We start from the raw sequence: 15,543 nt of genomic DNA on the forward strand, positions 1-15,543 counted from the left end.
GACCTTCACATGTAACCTTTTGACCCTAAAATCAACAGGCTTCTTTCTTACCTCAAGTGCAAGCTATTCACAAAATTTGTTCCAAGCTGTGGTGTAAAACAAATGTTACTTTGGAGAAACCATTTCTCTTCCTTCAGCTAGTAAATCAGACCTTTGACCTTTTAACTGCAAAATCAAAAGACTTCTTCCTTTCACCAAATGCAAGTTATCAGTATGGTTTTTTTCAAGCACGGGATGTTTAACTAATTTTATTGTACATAAATCTTTTTTTTCCTCTTTCAATCAAGAGTGACTTTGACGTCTGGTCTTTTAAATATGAAATAGGAAGACTTCTTCCTTACACCAAGTGCAAGCTATCCCAAAAGTCTGGAGAAAGTATGTGTTGTAGAACTAATGTACTCATGCAGAAAATGGAAGGTTAGCTGATAGATGGACAGACAGACATGATCAAAGCAATGTTCCACCAAAAGGATGTTAAGGCATATACATTTAGATCTCAGTCATTTTGGGCATAACAATATATGTCTCCAATGGGTTCAGCTCCCAACACAGACAAAGGAGCTAAATCTTCTAGTACATGTATGTAAATACATGTTATGGGCACATTGTTTATAACATCTTCTGCGTGCACTTATTTAAAAAAGCTTTCACCTCTTGAAATTCACCCAAATATGAAATCTGAAGCTGAATGAATATTATGTTGAATATGGTACTCATGATCTCATGCATCCAGCACAGACTGATCTGCCTTTACATAATTCTCCAGATATGGGTCAATCCTGCGGTTACTCTGTGATCTCAAGCAATCAGCACAGACTGATCTGCCTTTACATAATTCCCCAGATCTGGGTCAATGCTGCAGTTACTGTGATCTGAAGCAATCAGCACTGACTGATCTGCCTTTACGTAATTCCCCAGATCTGGGTCAATGCTGCGGTTACTCTGTGATCTCATTGGCAATCAGCACAGACTGATCTGCCTTTACATAATTCCCCAGATCTGGGTCAATGCTGCTGTTGCTCAGTGCACATTAAGCACAATAAAACGCAGTATTAATTTTAATGAAGGCACTCATTTTAACACTGGCACAAAAAGGTCATTAAGAATGTTAACTGTCTAATGTTGAAACATTTAACTTTTTTTGAAAATTTAAATTTTACATAGCTAATATTCAAACAGTATTAACATATGACAGCGTGAGGACACTGGAAAATGAGAGCTGAGACAAACCAGACAAAAATTTAGGAAATCTTGGCCAATTGAAACAGGTGTCATGGAATTATATTTTCTTGGATAGTTATTAATAAAGACAGTCTAGAGAGAATTATTCAGACTATGATGGGGACTGTTAAAGTTTTGTGGTGGCTAGAAAAAGTAATCCTAATTGGGTAAGCTAAACAAAGATTAGATGTTCCCATATGGATTTGACGGCTTTAAGAAAATCTCCTTGATGAAATTAGTCAGTCTAAGTTCTGAGGACAGCTAGAATTTTCGCTACAGGAAATAATAAGTATTTCTTGTTAGACTATCCAAGGGATATGAATCAGAAAATTGAAGGTTATAGGAATCATGGATCTTAAAGATTTCATGCATTACTCTAATACAAACTGTGAGAATTAATTTATCTATCTGTCCTAAATGATATGTAACATGTATGATAAGAATTTATTTTTCTATGTCTATTATCAATGAATTGCTAATTAGCTGAGTAACAAAGTTAGTAAAACAAGTGAAGTCGATTAATTCATTTGCGTAATTAAGTTATGAATTCTTCTCAACCAAGAATCGATGGTGTTAGCATTAAGAATGTGTGTCGACTGAAATAATCAACTAGTAATATACAGCTGACAATAGGTGTGATGGCTTACCTAAGAGGGCTAATTATGTCATGGTTCCAGTTAGGAATGTGAGGAAACATTATGAAAGACATAAATTCATGATAATAAATTGTTTGTGTATCAGCATCAGTTTGCAAAATGTCCATAGTTGAGTTCTGTTGAATTTTTATAAACAATATCTGACATAAAGAGAGTGGGAATATTGTTTGATCCCAAAAGAAGAAAAAAAAAACTGACCTGTCTTCAGGTTAGGTATTATATTTCTATTGGAAGGAAAAATAGCTCCATGCCTGAACTACACAGTGGAAAAGATCACAGTTTACTAACAAGATGGTGGATGACCTGATGAGGATAGAATGAGGTAGGGAGAAGAAAGAAATATGGCATTGCCGACCTATCACCACCAATGATTTGGAAAGACAGGAAGTAATCAGGTGATGTTAAAATGACGGCAATTTGAGTTCAATTAGTCACTCAATTATATTATATGAAGAAATTTGTTCTTTTAGTATTAACAGAATGACTAACTGAATTCTGTATATATTTGTTAACTTCTATTCCTAAGAGAAAGTGAATCATTCAAATGTCATGTTCAATTTCATTTTGTTTATGCAAATGATTAAATTGTTATTTTTTATGCATGGGCTGATGTTTTTCTGTTCTATATTTCTGCTCATATCTCCATCCATTAATTTCATATTTTACTGTATACTCGATCTGGGCAATAACACTGTGGTTGATCACCTCCTAGATAATGATAACCAAAGCACAATAAGGAGTAGGGATCTGCATCATATCCCACCTCATGGCAAATTCAAAATCACTAAAATATTTATAAGTAGAATAGCAATTTCTTGTGGTGGTCTTAGTTAAATATCTATTCAAAAGTTAATTGTCATTACATAAAAAGTATGGGAAAAAGTACCCTTTCACTAACTGCCCCTAAAATAACAGCTGAGTCTTTAACAATTGATAAAATATGCACAAGATGCAAATCAGAGACTCCTTTATTAAATAAATACACAAAGAAAGGGTATACTGGCGAGTGAAGTTTTCTCAAGATGACAAAACTATAGAGGCAACATTGGTTTTCCACACAGGAAGCCTGTGCAGCCAATTTACACCCATTTATATAAATCACTAAAAATTTCTAAAGGTCGCACACTTTTAATTTCTTTGCAGTTATTATTTGTGCATACAAATTTTTCCTTTTCATTCTCAAGAGAGAGAATTTGCAACCACATAATTTTCCGTACATTCCCTCACAGAGTTTATATATGCACTACAATACACCTAGGTAAAAAGTTTCCATATCAATATCACTATTTATCATGTCATTCTGAGTTTTGCAGTACGCCATCATTTTTTTAAAAAATGGACTGACTTCATAAGTCTGCGCTGCAACATGGATACACCTCTCCCTTGATAACTCGTGCACAACGGGGGTCCAAAAACATAGACCACACTATTAAGTGAGGCCATGGCTACTGAGGGACCTCTGAAAAATGAAGTGGGTGCCATCCTGTTTAGACATCAAGAAGACCATGGAAGTGGGGAGTAGCAGAGTTGTTTTATGGCTGAATACTCATTTTTATCATTGCAACAGGAATAGCCGTCTCCTTTTTTTTAATGAAATTGTTTGCTTTTTGGTATAAATTACCTTTATGACCAAGAGAATTAATCTAAGAAAGTTCATAAAAACCAACTCCAACAGGTTTTAACACATTACAGACATGTGTGCCTCACTGTGTACCTGCAAAACATTTGTGTATTACATCACTGCAGATTATGATTCCTTTTGTTCAAAGAGAAGACATTTATTTTGTGCAAAAATCTGTGAACACTGAAACTTCATGTTTTTAAATTGTTTTATTACCGAAATGATGATGTTGAGATTTCATTGCAAATAATAGTGAAACTTCTGCTCATCCTTGAGCAAATTTCTGAATGTCAGTTAATTAATTTTAAGATTACAACAAACTTTGGAACTTTCTTTGCCATTATGAACAGTATCTTGCAAACAAAGCTTCAAATTCACTGGGTACTTCTTTAGCTTAGTTGTATATTTGATAACATCTGCGAATGACTAGGATAGTTTAAGGTAACATAATTGTTACTTACATAAGAATATTTATAACAGTAGGTCGATAACCACTAGCTATCTACTTACACAGGCAGGATCAGCATGCCATTTAACTTTTAATTTATTCCAATTACTTTATTTGATTTGAAACCAAAGACATAATTAACATGATAATACAAAGAGGGTCTACTTTTAATCAAGTCTAACATTACAACAAATACATCTGTACATTGGAGATCAAAGCGAAGTCAGCAATTAGTTAGGTTTTAACAGAACTCCAACTGACAGCTGTGATGGTGTGTGTGTGATTTGGATTTTTAACATAGCTTTAAAAAAAAATCAGTCATATCCCTATGATGTCCACAGTGTGGCAGTTAACAGTGATGTCTAGCACTGGTGTATCATGACACAGACATGAAGCATCATGTCCCACCCATTCACATTATCCTGACACCAGGCAGACCAATCCTAACACTAAGCTCTTAATGCTGAATGCAAAGCAAGGCAGCTGTAAGTACCCTTCTTATTAGACTTTGGTATGACTCAACCGGAGTTCGAACCCACAACCTCCTACATCTGAGGCAGACAATCTAACCACAAGGCCACCGGAGCAGTCTTTCATGGACAATTATTGAAACCTTACCATGGGGGTGGGGGGGGGGGGAAGAGAGAGACATAATTAGAGGTAGTTTTTTGCTACATTATAAATGGAAACACTACCTCATGACCAGGGGCAATTAAGATAGGTGTGTGTTATAGATCAGGAAATACACCTAAAAGCAGTCCTTAAATTGTTCTTTATATGTGTACAATTATACTAGCCATATCAGGCTTATTATTAGATGCATCTTGTCCCACTCCATCACATTATCCTAACACCGGGTCATTAGGAATACCAGCCCTAACACTAACTTCTTAATGCTGAGCGCCTAGAGTAGCAGCTGTTAGTACCATTTTTATAAGTCTTTGGTATGACTCAGCCAGGGTTCGAACCAGTGACCTCCCCCCATCTGATGTGGACACTCTAACCACTAGGATACCAGAGTTGTCAGCTGTGATGGTAGATTAACATTTTTCATGGCATATCGCATTTATGATTACAATGAAACCAAATTAAAATACACTAAAACGCATATTTCACTTGATAAAATTATTTCATTCCTTATCGTGCTGGCACTGGTAGGCATTACTGACATTTTTCCTGATTAAAATTTTATCAAGACTTATTTACAGTGCAGAGAATTTTTTTGTCAAGAAAATGAAACAAAATACAAGATTTCTTATAATAAGCTGAGAATTTCATGCTGCTGATTCAAATTTCTGGACACTACCATTTTCAGCAATAAAATGATCAATACATCAGAATTTTATTAACCAATTTTCATCTGGATTTGCTTCACCTTCAACAAATAGGGGTCAATTCTTCTGGCATGTTCTAAAATAAAAAGGAGGTCCACACCTGCCCATGCAGGTTGCAAGGTATCCATGTGCAAGTTATTGAAGGAGCAGTGTATTTCGATTTAACATTTTTATCAGTGGAAAATTCATGACTGATAACAAGGCAACCCCCCATTTTCACAATCTTCTGACAAAACTATGCTAAGATAATATTTGTCTGATAATAAGCACAGCCCTTACTTTTTACTGAATTTATTAGGCTAATGCCCTGGTCTTTTCATGGGGGAAATACTGTAAAAATATATACAATATTCTTCCAAAGACTGCTGCATCCCATTTTCAGCATGTCAGGAACAAAATAACCAGCTGCTCTTCATAAACATGGAGAATTCATAGGTAAACAATAATCCAAACATGGCTACAACTAGCTTGAGTGAAATAATCATGGTGTGAATCAATCAATAAATGGACACAAATCTGATAAAGATTAAGGATACTCCACTTAACTACATGTAGTGGTGTGCAAGTTTGCATAGGCATGATGGTTTACTTTAACCTGCTAGTTTCTCTGGTGCCAAGGGGTACTTTAGGACTGAAATATAATTAATCTGAGTTCAATAATTATCAGATAAGGTTGATTTATGTTGCTGCCACTGAGCGGCCTCTCTGCCAGCAATGCACTTTAAGTAAACAGAAGAAAGCTGTTTGCCAATATATGAAGAGGCCAAAGGACTAGTACACAATATATCTGACACCAAAAGCAAATCACCTCAGAATAAAGCTCTCTAAAAGATAGTGGAATTCACCATTTTGGTCCCAGTGAGAAAAAATACCTTTTCCTTCCAATAACATTGTTTTAGCTTGTAGGAAAGGCAGTTTCATCCCAACAACTGTAGGAAAAGTTCAGGTTTTCCTGTTCTAATTTACACAAAAGGAACAGTATTTCTTTTTTAAGTCTTCAATAAAAATCAACCATATATTGGAACCCATTTCTCTTCTTTATTTGTCACCTTTTCAATTCTGTATCACTTAACTCCTTTATGAGCCACTGTAGCTCAAATGGAAGAGCAATGGATTTGTAATCCAAGAGTTGTAGATTCAATACCTGCCCAGTTCAGCCCAGGTCAGCTGCTTTGACATGTCACTGGGGCTCCAATTTCCTTAACATTATAAAACCTGACTAAAAAGCCAAAGTTTTCTATTTTTCTAACAGACTTCAAATGACATTCAAGATTTCAACCAATTTCTCTTCCAATTTCATTATTTCTGTAATTTTTCAATCTTTCACAATCATTAAATGACTCCAAAGAGGCACATGTCACAATATTGTACCCCGCCCCATGAACCTACACACAAGATAAATATTCCCTATTGAAGACCCAGCATCTACATCAGGGGTTTCAAACATGTGGCCCACAAGCTGCATGCAGCCCATGGAGTTATTTCCTCCAGCCCCCAACAACTGGAATTGGTAAAATTTGACTGTACATCGTTGACTTGTTTCCAACATTTCAACTAGCTACCTTTTATGACTCGCTTTCACTGTATGAAAAGGTTTCAATGCTATGGCCCTTGGGCCACTGGACTTAAGTCTTCCTGTGACCCTAGTCGTGATTTCAGTTTGAGACCCCTGATCTACATCAACTATATGTGAAAAGGAAAAAGCAAAAGTCATGCTTCCCTTTCCACCTGTACAGTCCAAAATTCAGTCTGTAATTCAACAAGAAACAGAAAACTGGTTACCTATTTTGAATAGTGGGGCACCCAGTAACAAAGTGGTCTAAGGCCATGTGGGTTTGAGTCTCAGCTCAGTCAAAGTGGGCATGTGAGAAAGTCTGCCAGCATTTTCTTTGGGTTGGTGGTTCTTCACAGGGTCTTCCCGAGTTCTTCCTCCTCCAAATATATCAGATGCTATATATAGCGTATCATGTGCTGAAAAATGGCATTAAACCCAAAAACAAACAAAACAAGAAGCCTCCACCTTAAAGTTCAACCAGGGCCAATATCTATGCCATCAAGGATCTGGAGTGTAAATGTTGCTACAACCTGATGCAAGATTAAAAAATAGTGCAAACCTGACTGCATGCATACCAAGTGTCTTTTTAAACATTTTAACCCTTTCTTCATGATTGATTGATCTGTTTTTGATGGCCACTTTAACAAAAGATGGCTATTATATAATATATTACATCTGGGTCTTTGCCTGAGATGTGGAAGGTCTATCTAATTGTTTCCTTAATGCTGTAAATAATTATTCAAATTAAGTCAACCTTGTGTGATCAAAGCATACCCAAAAAAACAACAATCAGAGGATCAACAATTTCATAAAATACAGAAAACATGATAAGCCGACAAAATTGTGTGAACTGATCGAAGGAAAATTACCTGTCTGCAAAATGATGTCAATCAGCAGTTTAGATGAACAGAAAGATATGGTATGTAGAAGATAATGATCAAAATAAACAACCTGTCAAATCTTACAGATTCCAAGAATAATCAGCAATTAGAATATCTGGTTGCAAACAACCTTGGAGATTCATGGTTCATGAAGATATGATTCTGAAATAAACAGCATAGAAATGGGTCCCAGCATCTGACTATCTTGCAAGCTAAACTAAAACTATCTGAATATTTAGTCCTTTTAGAGTCAACAATAGAAATGGTAAGCTAAAAACCATTTTAATGTGACTGTTCAACTGACATGATCTTGCAGACAGAAACAGGAGAGGGATAACCATATGTAGACAATGTTGTATCATTCAATTTATAATATAAGCTTGCAAATTGATGGCATGACCTAATGAAAGAAAATTTTCATTTTGTAAAGAAATGATAAATTTCACAGATTGTTCAGAACATGTGACTCTTTTTGGAAAGAGAGGTGATTGCAAGTTGTTTTTTTTGTTGCAGGGTTTAATGCCAATTTTCAGCACAATCCAGGCTATACATGGAAGCCAGTATAAATGGTGGAGGAAGAACACGGGAAAACCCAGAAAGAACCTCCGACCCACAAGAAGCTACTGGCAAGCTTTCTCATGTACCAACATTGACCGAGCCCGATTCTCAAACCCACACCGACAGAGGTGAGATAGCAGTGATCCATAACGGTGAGTGCTTTAGTGATTGTACAGACTAAGCAGTGTTGTTATTATCACAGCAGAATGACTTCAACTTCTGAGAGATATCAGGAAATAAGTTACTGATGCCAAACATATTTTCCTAATGCAGCTATTGTGAAAACTGATGAGCTTCCAATATCTTGTACTTACAGAGGTATAATCAAAGACATATATCTGGAAGATGAAATTCACTTTGACCAAATGGACTAGCATCAGAAAAAGATATTCCAGGAACAAATTAACAATAGCAGGTACAGCAATATATTACTGCAATTGTGAAGATTTTAAGTGAAATCTCAATATTTATCAAGGGATAATGATGGACTTGGAATTTTGGATGAAGTGACTTCTCTATTCTATCTAAATAGGGAAAAGTGATGGGAAAATAAGGACATGTTAGAAGTCAAAATATGCAACAGCAAAATTAAATGTAGTTCATCTACAACTGGCACTTTTCTGACTCAACAAGTTAAATAGCATTAAAATACATAGAATTTTCATAATACTTAATAAAAACAAAATTCTGAATCTGAAAAAAACTTTCTTAATTTCAACACCAAATGCTGCAACAGTGAAGAAATGGAAAATAGACTACTGATATGGCTGCTATGGAAGTTACAACACTGTAATGTGAACCACCCTACACATAATTTGATAAAGCATTTGTTAAGAAACATTCCAACCAAATTTGATAACAGAAAAAGCTCTGCAGTTCTACAGTAAAAGCTGCAATAGTGTAATAATTGCTATGGAAGCCATGTTATTACCCAGGGAACCACCCCAAACTCAAATCTGAAAGGTTATGTCTGTAATGGTGAAAATTTTGTAGATAATTTCACAGTACATTCTTTTGTGATCAGCATGACACGTAACCAGACGTATGGGCTAGGCTCACAATATACTGGTGACTGTGAGGGACAGGTTCTGCTCTGTTTGGGGCATGAACTGAATTTTAATTACAGTCTATTCAATAACGATCTTACATATTTAGTGTAGGGTAGTATAATGGAAAATGGTAGAGTTGAGACAAACCAGAGCAAAAAATATTGTGGAAACTCAAGCCATCTGAAACATGTGTCATAAAATGACATTTTCCTTAATAGTTATTAATAAAGGTGGACTAGAGAGGTTTATTTTAACTTTGATCAGTCTATTTTCAAAAAATGGGTGGTTATAGAAAGTAATCCGGACTGACTAAGCTAAATGAGGGTGGTGGTGTTCCCAGATGGAATTCAAGGTTTTAAGTAAACATACCTTGCAAAATATTCTGAGGCAAGCCAAAATTTAGCTCAGGGAAATAAAAAATATTTCTCGCTAGACTGTCCAAGGGATGAGTGACAAAAAGTTAAGGACACGGAATGAGAGATTCAACTGCATAGTAAGGGTGAGTCTCAATAAAGCAAACAGAAAAAACAGCTCCATACCTGTACTGTATAGTGGAGAAGAACACAGTCTACTACCAAGATGGTTGATGATCCAATGAGGCTAGAGGGAGAGGAGAGAAGGAAAGAAATATGGGAATGCCAACCTATCACCAACAGTGACTTGGAAAAGACCCGAAGCAACCAAGTGATGCTAACATGCCAGCAATTTGAGTTTGATCAGTCACTTTATCTGTATAACAGAATGGCTAATTGAATTTTGCATAAATTTAAACATAAACTGAAAGTGAAACATTTAAATGTCATGTTTAATTTCATTTTGTTTATGTAATTGATTAAATTCTTATATTTTATATATGGGGACCTGCATTGTTCTATTCTATATCTTTGCTCAAATATCTGTTACTCCATCAATTAATTTTATATTTTATGTTATTAATTACTCGATCTGGACAGTAACACCGTGGATGATCATCTCCTAACTAACAATATCCAAAATCCATAAGGTGTGGAGATCTCACATCATCCCCCACCTTCTGACAATGTCTTATGAAAATTTCTTACTAGTTCAGTCACAACTGGCTCAACCATTAAAGAGAAATAGTCAAAATTAGGCTCTCTACTTTAATGCTATGGAAGCTGCACAACTGCTTAGGATGCCATTACAGACACATTTTGGATCAAAATACGTCCTAGGAAATATTCCCACCAAGTTTAATCACAGTTTTCTTGAGAGGAAGTTGAAAATAAGTGTTTCAGATGGTTTGCTGTGGAAGTCGCACTGTTGCTAATGGAGAAACCCCTGACACAATCAGGAAATATTCCTACAAATTTTGAACAAAGCTGTTTTGAAGAAGTTGAAAATAGGTGTTTTCCTTATGGATGCAATGGAAATTACATTGTTGCTAAGGAAGTAACCCAAGACACAATTTGGAGAGAATATGTCTTAAGAAGTATTCCTACAAAGTTTGAACATAGTGGTTTAAAGAAGTGAAAAATAGATATCCCATACATATACTATAGAAGCCACACTGTACCCACTGCAACCACCTCAAATATAATTTGTGTAGAGCATATCTAAAGAAATATTCCTACAAATTCTGATCCAAGATATTCTTGCAATGAAATTGCAAAATAGGTTTTACATGGCATTATCATGGAACCAGGTGAGTCACAGCACAGTTTTGATAAAGCATGTCCTACGAAACAGTCCTATCTAGACTGACCTAAAATGGATCCGCTATTCTACAATAGTCAAAAACAAGTTTTCCATATCAATGCTAACAAAGTGACAACATTGCAAGAAGAGACATGACAGATATCTGTTTGATAAAGCATGTCCTAAGAAACATCCCTAAAAAATTTGATCAAAACTGGTTCAGCCATTGTGTGGAAGCTGAAAATTGGTTTTCCATATGGTTGCTATGGAAGCCACACCATTGCCAGAAGTGCCACCTGAATTAAACATTTTGTTAAGTATTTCCAAAAGATCATTCCTGCCAAGTCTGATTCCAACTGGCTCAGTGGTTTTTAAAAGTAAAAAAATTGCAAATGTGGATAGATTGACTGATAGCCAAAAGATGCAGGGCCATGCACTAGTTCATATGGCCTTCGCCCAGGTGAACTAAAGAGAAATTCCACACCTATGAACTGGACAGGTCAAACAGATGTATAGTGCTGCAAAATGATGATATAAAAGTAGAACACTGGCAATCCAAATCAGCAGTGGCCTCATAAATATCTGCCTATAAATTAGGTAAAATTTGCTTGAAATCAAAAAACCTCAGCAAATGCACTGGCTTGCTGTCATGGCTTCCTTCACTTTTTATTGCATGTTCCAAAATAGACCTCAATTATCTATTAACTCTACCCTTCTTTGCCACCCACCCCCAAAACTATTTTAATCTGATGCAGGACAAGCAAACATTCCATGTTACCTGTCCTGCAGGAAATGAAGCCAAATGAAAAGTTTTGGAAGGAAGATCTTAATCCTCTGACTGCATGTATAAAGTGTCATTAGAAAATATATGATGATTCCATTTTCTATTGAAGTTTTCAACATCTGACCTTTAACTGCCTCCCTGGGATCCTGTTGGTGGAAGCCAAGAATGACAACCCTTCTTGCATCTAGTTATCCAAAAGACAACATACAATTGTAACAATAAAGTTTCATGAATTTCCACTGAACAGCTTAGGATTAGAGGTAAGAGACAGATGGACAGCCTGATGGTCAGGTGGTTGCAAAGACAGTGGCCATAACAATCTCCCCATCTAAAGCAAGGGGATAATTGATGCACATGCTGACAATCCAACACTTACAAAGTCTCCACAATAACAAGCTTCAAACCTGATTTGGACTTAATATGATAGCTATGGGAGTTTTATGTAGAAATAAAAGCAAGTAGATCAGAAACCAATGAGTTATAATGGTACTTAATGATGAGATAGAGTGCTATCAAATTAAGCAATGGTTTTTTTGATCAATATCTGGCTGCATATACCAAACCTGGATGAAATCCAAAAATTAATAGGGAGTTATTGTGCAGAAAAATGAAAATACCATATATAACTGAGAACAACAAAGATCCTGATCTGACATAGTATATGGAGGGGAACCATTTAAAAGTTGTGGAATAAACTTGAATCTGGGTCATGGTAGCCAAAACCAATAAAATTTCACCAACAGTTCTTGAACATTTGGTCTGACCTAATAGAAACAATATTGGCAGCGTTAAAGGAAACCTCTACTTTTGAATAAATCAGTTTACTTAGTAAAAAGCTTCTATTTTTCAAATAAACAGTAAAAACCCATCAATCCATACACTTTTGTTCCAAGAAGCTGCATTAACTTGGTGGTTACAGCACTGGACTTGTGATCACATGGGCACCTGTTGATTGTATGGGCACCTGTTGATTGAACAATTATATCAACTCGTAAGCATCCTTGTGCAAAACACGTAACTCTTCTTGACGTGGCACAATATAACCTAGCAATAGTCACAATGCTGTAGAATTCTTTAAATTTTCAAAATTAAATTTTAAAAATCCACTTCTAATTCATCCCTTTCATAAAGATGATAAAGAATCTAAAAATCACAAATAACTTCAAAGAATGATTCAGAAAATCTGTTCCTAGAAATTGTTGTCTGGATATCAGAAATCCCAATAAATGGAGTCCAAATAAACAAAGCTTCACTGTAGACATAATTTAGTTGGTGAACTCGAGGCCAGTAATATTTAAAATGAAAAATTGACAGGCTCAAGCTGATCTGGGACTCTAGTACTCCCAATCGAGCCTGTAAACTGATGTTATCTCAAAAGTTTATTCTATCTAACTGAACCAGAATCAATATACAATTTTTTTCCATGGGTAACCTTTAATCTGATACATGCTAATAATACGAGTTTTATCCAAAGCAATTTTGCCTTAAATATTCTTCAATTGCCTGCTAATGGTCTGATTCCTTTGGGACATCTGCTCCAAAGTTCATCCTTTCTATTTCATATCAACTCTTATGTGATGAGTTTGATGAAGGAAATATTGCCAGAAGGATAATATTGATCAGCAAAGTAATCATCCTACAAAATTCAAGAAACAAAGATTATTATGTCAGAATTAAATACAATAATTGCTCAAGATAATACTTTTTAAAGAAGACGTTAAAGTGTACCATGTTTTAAATAAGATCACCTTGTACACGGACAGTTATTTTTCCGGGACACACAATTGTTTTAATTAGCTAAACTTCATGAATCTGCATTTAAAATGAGTAAAAGTGAGCAAAAAATTATGCAAATTTGCTATATGCATAACAAAACCTGTAGCATTCATTAGTATTAACAAAGCTAATCTGTTCGTACAAGTTCTTGACTTCTGGATCAACCCCCATAATCAAGCATGTACTAAAGCAAGTCTCTGCAACTCAGCAATGCGACACTTTTATTAATTATCTAGTTCCAACAAGCATTTTACCAACAGGTTTGGACAAGACTGTACAATGGCAGACATGAAGTTGTTCTATATTCAATGGTGATATCTCTGCTGTTACATGCAACTGTAGTGCAACCGCAACAGTGCCACTGTCAATAAATATGATCTCTTCCACTATGCCGATTATAAAAATAAAGAACTTACTCTTCATTTATTAAAAGCTGTTCTTCACATATCTGTTGAAACGTATTACAAGGGGTCGATCCTGAGATACTGTTCTATCTAACAACTGCTCTACCCACAATTTATATTTACCAACCGCTGCAGGTGGTGGTGGTGAATTCCTTGTGTGAAAATCCTGGAGAACTCACTGATTGGGGTACAATACATGGAAAAATAAAATTCAACCAAGAAAATAAGATCTCAGATCATACCATTTTATATTAATGACTGAAGCATATTATAATACAGAACCTGAATTTTTTTTTAACATAATGTAAATTTCATGATTGTTTGGGTGGGGGATATCAATTTTTGTGGGGTTGATGATTGATACAAACACTGAATTTTTAAAAACCTGATGTTCTTCTATAGTCATGTCATGTGCAAGGCAGATATTCAAGTATAACCTCCATATTTTATAAAAGTATAGGCATTTGTTATGTGGGGAAAATTGCTCCCATGATAAACATTAATAAACACCAAATAAATTTAAGTAAAAATGGGATTAACTGATATAAATTTCAAAGACTGCAACAAATTGGTTATGGCATCATATAAACTCCAGTATACTGCAAACAAGACATTATTAGACAATCAGAAATATCAAGAGACTGGCTTTTGACCAAAAGCCATTCACTCAATAAAATTCTGATATAGTCCACTTTAATCAACAAACAGAACTCACTGACAGTCTTTAAATGGACTTGCTATAATTTCTGTTTTTGATGATGAATGATTAAACTGAGAATGATAAGAATTTGGTTTCATTGCATTTAGTCCTGTCTTCTTAATTTACTGGAATGCAAGTCAAAGTGTCCTTTTACATAATGAGAGTCGGTCATGGGTACATTTACAAGCAGACAATTATGCCTGTAAGCCACTGGAAAGACTCAATTGCCTGCAAGTTATATGATTACATCTGGCACTTACTGTTCATGCAAAATTAATGTTCACTGTATTTGTTCCCTTGGGGGTTGCCAGTTAAAGTGATAGACTGTAACATGTTTTAAAAATTTTAAAATTGTCCTTTAGCATCAAGAATACCTGAAAAGCTGATGCATCCATTTTCAGAACCTTGCCCCAGTTTCACTAAATATCTCAAAATTTCTTCTCAAACTGAGATCCTACAATTTCCTGATCATGATAATATTAACAATAATGGAATTTTCATTAAAGATGGAGATAAAAAGAAAAATGAAAAAAATCTTAAAAAACTTTTGCATGTATACATCAAGGAATCTTGATTTTTAAATATGAATTAAAGTTTTCAAGATCCTAAATTTTCTTCCTTTCTTCTTCTTTTATCTTAACAAGACTCTTGTCTGGAGAATTGAAAATATTATGACTGTATTTTAATCCTTGATGTATGCTAAAGTCTAAGGAAAAGTTCACTGTTGCAAACCAAGCAATCAAGACAAATATACAAGTATTTCAAAATCTCAATTTCAGAAACAATATATGAAATGTAGAAGTGAAAGTCTAAGTCTGAACATAACATCATAATCCAGATGTTTTTTTTCTGTTAAAGACGATGACAATGAGGAAGAGATTAACAGTCTTACAGAGAGGA

The 15,543-nt window shown here is 35.2% G+C and overlaps 1 protein-coding gene across 1 annotated transcript in view; it reads right to left on the reverse strand.

Annotated features, from left to right (window-relative positions):
* The window catches only part of LOC149804757 (1-phosphatidylinositol 4,5-bisphosphate phosphodiesterase beta-4-like), a 342,757-nt gene that overhangs the window by 287,915 nt on the left and 39,299 nt on the right, over positions 1–15,543 (reverse strand). The window lies entirely within an intron of this gene.

The sequence above is a fragment of the Sinohyriopsis cumingii genome, chromosome 2 (assembly GCF_028554795.1).
Source record: "Sinohyriopsis cumingii isolate HCF-2022 chromosome 2, ASM2855479v2, whole genome shotgun sequence".
In the NCBI taxonomy this organism is placed as follows: domain Eukaryota; kingdom Metazoa; phylum Mollusca; class Bivalvia; order Unionida; family Unionidae; genus Sinohyriopsis; species Sinohyriopsis cumingii.